We start from the raw sequence: 6,541 nt of genomic DNA on the forward strand, positions 1-6,541 counted from the left end.
TTTTTATTATTTTTAAAAATCTTTTGTTAATTTTATTGCATACTTAAGGCCTGACTGTCATTTCTGAACTTCATTTCAGGGAACCATGAAATTGATGAGTCTAAAAAAGAATATGAATTGCTGACCCCCAGGTAACAATATATATATCAAGGAACGTGAGTAGAATGAGTAAAATATTAAGAAGTCCCCAAGTGATCACAACAGGAGATATAAAGTAGCCATAAATTTTACATGCAAGTGTAGAAAAAGCTTGCAAGGCTGGGGAGACAGTTCAGTAGAACTCAAGCACAAGGACCTGAGTTCAATCCCCAGTTCCGCCAAAAAAAAGAAAGAAAGAAAGAAAAAACGTACCAGTGTGACAACGTACTCTCACCCAGTGAAGTACCTCTTTTAAAAATGTGCCCATTGTCCCTAAAATACTGATCTGCAGTGGAGTAGAATAAATCACCTCACAGATATATGGCAATCACTGAATATGCACTCCTTTGTTGTACGGTTGAGTTTAGGATGCAATGCCTGTTGAGTTATGTATGAGGGGTCATAGCATGTCCACAGAATTTTATAACAAGGAAACTAATCTGACTAAAAAATATCTATCATGTAACAGTGTATGTATAGAGTCTTCAGATGCACAAGATCTCTTTGTCCCTCCAGTGTTTCAGAATTATTGCTCTTCCTTCCAGTTGTAAAACAATATTATTCGCAGGGTAGAGTCACTGCTGTGGCTTTTGTTTGCCCTGGTATCATGGTTGTTTCCTGCAGCATGCTTTGACTCCTTTTCCATCATCTCATTTTCAGTCATTGCACTGTGCATTTGCTCCCTGTGCTGACCTCAGGCAGGAGGCTCCTGTGCAATAATCTCCCTTCTGTTTGTAGGTGGTGCCCCTTACCTGATAGGACTGCTCCTCTGCTCCACTGGGAGTTCCCCTGGGAACATTGTAGCGCATCCTCCTTGGTCTACCTGTATTGTTTATGTCACCAGGATGAAGCCTGAGGGTCCAAAAAAGGACAAAGATGAGCCAATCCTGCAAGCTTCATTGGAAGAAGACCCCAAAACTTCCTCACAGGGCTGTGACCAGGGGAGCATCCTGGAGCCTCTTGGCAATCTGTCTAATGATCGTGAGTTATCCATTTCTCTGGGTGAAACTTGTGAGTCCTCCCTTGTAAAGTGAATTGCCCTTATCAAGCCTTATTTCTTTGTATCCAAAACAAAATTCAGTGTATTGAACTTGGGAGCAGACAGAGTGGTGTTGCTGCAGGGGTTGTATCTGTTTGCAGCCCCTGTGGTGCCTCTGCCTGAGAGAACTGTACAAACTCAGTCTGTCAGGGTTGGATCCCTGATCACCCCTGCATAGAATTGCAAATAATAGACTCAGTATTGTGTACTTTCAACAATAGTGACTGTCCCAAAATGTTTTTCTTATGCATATTATAATTGGAAACATTATTATCAGGGTTCCTCACATCCGTGTCACCAGATCTTTCTCTTCCAAATTGTCTTACCATTTCTAAGGTATAATCTTATAGTAGAATTTAAACACTTGTTGACTGTGCCTGACTTTAATCTTTAAGGCATACCAGCATTTCCAGTTTTTTATGTTGTTTTGTTTTGGGTTTTTTTTTTTTTGAGACAGAGTCCCCCAGGCACGGTATGCATGACTATGGCACGTCTCTTGGTCTGGAACTCACATTGATGTTCCTGTCTCATCCTTCTGAGTGCTGAGATTACAGGTGTCCAGCACTGTTCCCAGGAACACCTCGCATTTGCAGCTTTTGAATACAAAGTACTCTCTGAATATTATTAAAGGTCATTTTTCATGAGGCTCTAGTGAATCCATCTGTCAGTTTATCCTCAGTGAATTGCTGCTACTTTATAGCTGAGAACCAGAATACCTAATGGAACACTTCAGGCATCACTTAATTCCATGAGAAGAAAGAGGTGTACTAACAGTATTTGGACAGCATATCCTGTCTGCTTCTTGTACCATGGATAACCACTAAGAAGATAACAAAGTACAGTGTATTGACTATCAAAACTGTCCTGTTAATCAGCTGTGAAACTGTCTCATTCATATTTATTTCTCAATAAAAAAGTGAATAAAGCTGGAAAAAAAGTATAGGATCTTGATGAGAACTCCCTTCTGATCCCATCAAAGGCCTGTTTCCTTGGAATAGAACCAAACTTCTGGAAGGAGCGACTGTGTTCTTGACCAGGCCAGGTGATATGTGCTTATCTATACTAGCAGCATGCTGTACAATAGGAGACTTGAAAGTCTGGAGGCTGGTCTCAGGTTGTTTCCAAAACCAGAACTTCCACATCATTTATCTGACTGTAGTGTCTCACTATTAAATGAGGGCTTTCTACCAGACAGCCTTTGGTCTCAAGTTGGAACATCTGAATTTAGAGTCTGAATAAATTTCTTTCCCGATTCCACAATCTCCTGCAGACTTGTGGTCTTGTTGAAGGCTCTCCTGAAACTGATATGTGATGTGGCGAGGGACCAGAACCTTACACCTGAGCCTGTTAAGAATGCCTTGTTAGAGGAGGCAACAGGCTGCCTGATTGTCTTGGACCACTGCTTTCAAGGACAGGTTAAGGTAAGGCAATCTGCCTCTGGTTTCATTTGGGCCTCATTCTATGTAGGTAACCCCAATGGTAGATTTGAATTTATTGAACAAACCTGGTAATGAACATGGAGGGTTTTAGCCCCCACCTGTATGTCCTCTAGTCTTCAGTAGTTGTGATTATTATCTCACAGTCTTTTGTTTCTGGTGAAGATGAGACTCCGGACTTTGTACATGCTACTAATCTATACCTTAGACCCTCTTATTTTTCTTTAAAAGCTGTTCAAAACTCCTTACAGCAAAAGGCAAAGAAAGCAGGTATAATTGAAGGGCAAGACTGAATAGGCAAAAGACCTTGAATCAGAGCTTGTAGTTATTCTTGTGAATTAAGTAAAAAACAATAAGGTCAAAGCTACCACAGTATAATAGTAATAATTCAGAGTAATTCAGATACCTGAAATGTTACTATTTTGGGGGGAGCACCACCTCTTAAGCAGATGTTTTTTCACTTTCTTTCCACAACGGGATTCCTCCACTGGTTCCACATTCCACAAAAGTCATCTCTCAATGACTTTTAGAATACCTATGTGACAGCTTAGAATACCTATGTGTACATTTATATATATTTAGTGAACTAGTTGTGTTGATTATTGTATGTAGGGATTCTTTGTTATTTTAGGGAAGGGTGTTCAGGGTCTTACTACTATCTCAGAGTCTTAGTGATTCTCCTCTTTACAACCTCCAAGTGCTGGGATTATTGGCATGTACCACCACACACAGTCTCAATCATAGTCTCAGCACACCCTAGGGGTCTGCCCACCATGGCAGGCCTGGGGATCAAACCCCCAGCCCCTGCACCTGCTTGCATGTGCTTTAATCCACTGAGCTATTTGGCTGGCCCTTGTATGTAGGGATTTTTAATTGAAGGACTGCAGCATCAAAATGAATTTATATACTGAAAATATTTAGACATAATACGGCTTTTACACTTGTTGTCTAGTGTCACACTTACATTCCTTCTTTGGATATAATACCAAGGAATAAAAATTGGGCTGGACAGATAGCTCAGTGGCACAGTGCCTACCTGCTAAGGAAAAGGCCCTGTGTTCAATTCTTGGTTCCAAAGAATAAAAGAATTGAGATAAAAGTGGGAAAATAATAATTTTGTAAAGTGAGTGCATGTTCGTTTTATGTCTAAGGATCTTTTGGCCAGAATCCTCCTCAGCTGTGAGGACAGGACAGTGGTGAGCTGCATCAGGCAAGTGCATCAGGATTGTGACGTATGCCCTACCACAGAATGTAAGATTACTGCCCAAGAGGAAAGGTCCTTTTTTGTCTCATATTGTCTGAATGGAGTAGTGGAAAATATATTTTTATATTAAACATTTTAAATTGGGAGTTTTGTTTTTTCCTTCTCATTCCTTTTCATTCATTAAGAAATAACAAAATAGGAACAAGAAAAATAATTGAAATTCTATCATTTCTAAATGATGTTTAAGTAGCCACTGTAGTGGTGGCGCACTCTTGTAACTCCAGTACTTGGGAATTCAAGGTAGGAGGACTGCTGTGAGTTGGAGACCAACCTGGGCTACAAAGTAAGCCTGAACTGCATAATGAGACCATATCTAAAAAAAAATTAGTAGAAAAGGACACAAAGGAATTCAGTGCTAAAAATTTAGAAATATTTTCACCCACAACCTCATTCCACTCCCAGGAATTCATCTGTTAAGTTTCTTAGGTTCAAGCTGTCACTTCAACACATAAGCTATAAAAACACCCTTCATAATCTAACGAGTTTCCTCCATTCAGTCTATATTTCTTGCCCCAGTGAAATAACATAAATATTAAAAACACAAATATTGTGTGACATATAATACAAAAGAGCAAAAAACTGGAGGTGTATGTGTAATAGAAAAACCTCGGGATGCTCAGGCTTGATTACATTTGCAGAGAGATCATGTGGTTTTGGCCTTGACCATGGGCTCTGTCTCCTGTTCATATTCTGTCTCCACATAGGTTCGTTTTCTGCGCAAAGCTCCTTTCAGGGGTGTTTTCCCTTTGTGTTTCGAGTTAGTCTGTTCTTCACTGGATTACTGATCATCATCAATGGCCTCCAGTTTATCCATGTCCTCAAAATCACTTTGTTCACTCTCATCCACTTCATCATCTTCCATGAACTATTTTTCTCCTACATCTTCATCCTCCTCATCATCTTCTTTCTCCTCTGCTTCTGAAGAATCACTCTCTGCTTCCTGCTGTTCCAGAGCCTTGTCAAGGGCATGAATGGGGAAGTTGTAGATGTCGCCATATGTATCTTGTTTCAGTTTCTCCAGCAATTCCTTCTCAATGGCATTGTCCAGCTGAACAGCTATTAATACCTTTTCCTCTCTTCTTTTCTCCCTGTGTTCCACCTTCTTACTCAAAGGAACAAGTTTCCTCTGTCACTTTAGTGTAAGTTTTCTAATTCGAATTAGGTACTGGGTTATCTTGGTGAATCTCTGCTTACATTTGTGTCGAATGAAGCGGGGCCAGTAAATCAGATTTTCATCTATTTGCTCCAGTGCTTTTTCATAGTTTTTACTAAGCCGGACCCGTTCCCAGAGACGCCTAGGAAAAGCTGCTCATTTTATAACCTTCGTGTACAAGTAGCACTGTCCTTTTTCTTCTTTGACAGTGGCATACTGACTATTTGCTAGGGGACAAGATGACCGATTACACAGTCCAGTCAAGCTATATTCATTTCTGCAAAAGCCTTGAGTCTTTGTTCTTATTTTGAAGGAACAAAACTGTTTGTTTCCCAGTGTATCCCAGATAACATCATCTGATTGCATGGTGTGAACTGCTCAGCACGCAGCACGGCGCCGGAAGGGAGAAGTAGCAAGGAATAGTGTCTGTTTGTTTGGTACTGAGTCACTGGGTTTGTGTGTTTTTTTTTCTTTTTATGTATTGTAACCCAGAGTCCTTTTTGCCTCAGAAACTCTTTGTAAAACGAGACCCGCCAATAATGTGGAACCCAATGCATTGGGCTTGTAACCACAGGAACTTCTCCTTATGTCCCTGCCACACTGCATCCTACCAGGACTGTGGAGTCTCCCTCTCATCTGCAAGTCTTCACCCTGGTGCACGGAGCACTTCCTGCTCTCTCGCCCATCCACTGTGCTGCCCTCACTGCTGTCAGAGTCATACACTGTTGTACTCAGAGGTTATCATGTTCCTTCTCTTTGAAGCAATGTCTGCTCTTTTGTGGTTGCCTCCCATTCAGCCTTCCTGTCTGAACCAGGGACATTGTGTTGGCCAATCCTTTATTGTGTATCTCTTGTTTTCCTTACAGGAAACTTCCAAACCATAACGATGAACATAATGTGCTGCAGGACAAAATTTACAACAGCTTGTTGGATGTTTCCTAATGACAGCAATTGTGTGACTCCGAGCAGCTTGGCAAGAGTTCAGCATCCATGGCAGAAGAGGATGGGGTTCCCTACAATCTGAATGTGGAAAGTGAGTCAGCCACTGCAAAAAGAATAAGGGTCTGGGTGGTCTCGCCCATTGTCTGTATACCTTTATTCTCAGCCTTCTATGTGGGTAAGGATATTTTTCTTTTAACAGTCTTCCCTTTTTTATTTTTTAATTAACTTTATTGAGAAACAAATAGCAATGAGACAGTTTCAAAAGTGGTTAGTAGGACAGTTACAATAATTAATACATTGCACATTGTTGTTTTCATAGTAGTTATTCATAGTACAAGATGCAGGCATGATATCCTGCGCAAACACTATTAGTATAAATCTTTCATCTCATTGACCTTTCCTATTTGTATTATTCTTGTTGCATTCTTATTGATTATTCATTGTACAAGATGGAAACATGATATCCTGTTTACAAACACTTTTAGAAAAAATCTTTCTATTCATTGAATTAAGAGAATGTAGCTGGATATCTGTCCTATTTTGAATATACAGATACAAAATGGTCATTC

The 6,541-nt window shown here is 40.3% G+C and overlaps 1 pseudogene; it reads right to left on the reverse strand.

The window, feature by feature from the left end:
• Nucleotides 1-4,359: 4,359 nt before the first annotated feature.
• On the reverse strand, nt 4,360-5,396 carry LOC101587198 (annotated as a pseudogene).
• Nucleotides 5,397-6,541: the final 1,145 nt, after the last annotated feature.

The sequence above is a fragment of the Octodon degus genome, unplaced genomic scaffold (assembly GCF_000260255.1).
Source record: "Octodon degus isolate 3935 unplaced genomic scaffold, OctDeg1.0 scaffold01140, whole genome shotgun sequence".
NCBI classification, from domain to species: Eukaryota; Metazoa; Chordata; class Mammalia; order Rodentia; family Octodontidae; genus Octodon; species Octodon degus.